Here is a 374-nt window from a genome sequence, read left to right as displayed (position 1 = left end):
CCCCCCCCGCTCCCCCATGCAGACCTGCCTCTTGCCGCTTGGAAAGGGGGTTTCTAACCACTTCACTTCATTTTCTTCCCTACCTTAAGAGGAGGGAGCGAGCACAGCCCGGATGGGATCAGCCATGTAAATCCCATTATTAGTAATTTTGGAGATCTTTGCAGAAAACAACGCTGCCCTGCGAGGGGGGGGGGCAGGAAAAACCTGTAGCGTTGCAGAGGAAGGTAGGCTGCGAGGCTTTGGTGTCGTCAGGGTTTGTTTTTGTTTTCTAGCCCGACTTCCTGAGGAAACAAGGCGTATTTGATGGCGGGGCTGCCAGCCCACCCCAGGTGACTCGGGAGCCCAGCCCAGCCGGGCAGCAGCCGCCTGGGGGG

Source organism: Egretta garzetta, unplaced genomic scaffold (genome assembly GCF_000687185.1).
Source record: "Egretta garzetta isolate BGI_Z169 unplaced genomic scaffold, ASM68718v1 scaffold345, whole genome shotgun sequence".
NCBI lineage: Eukaryota > Metazoa > Chordata > Aves > Pelecaniformes > Ardeidae > Egretta > Egretta garzetta.
The sequence above is the reverse complement of the archived record's forward strand: the minus strand, read 5'-3'. Positions refer to the sequence as shown.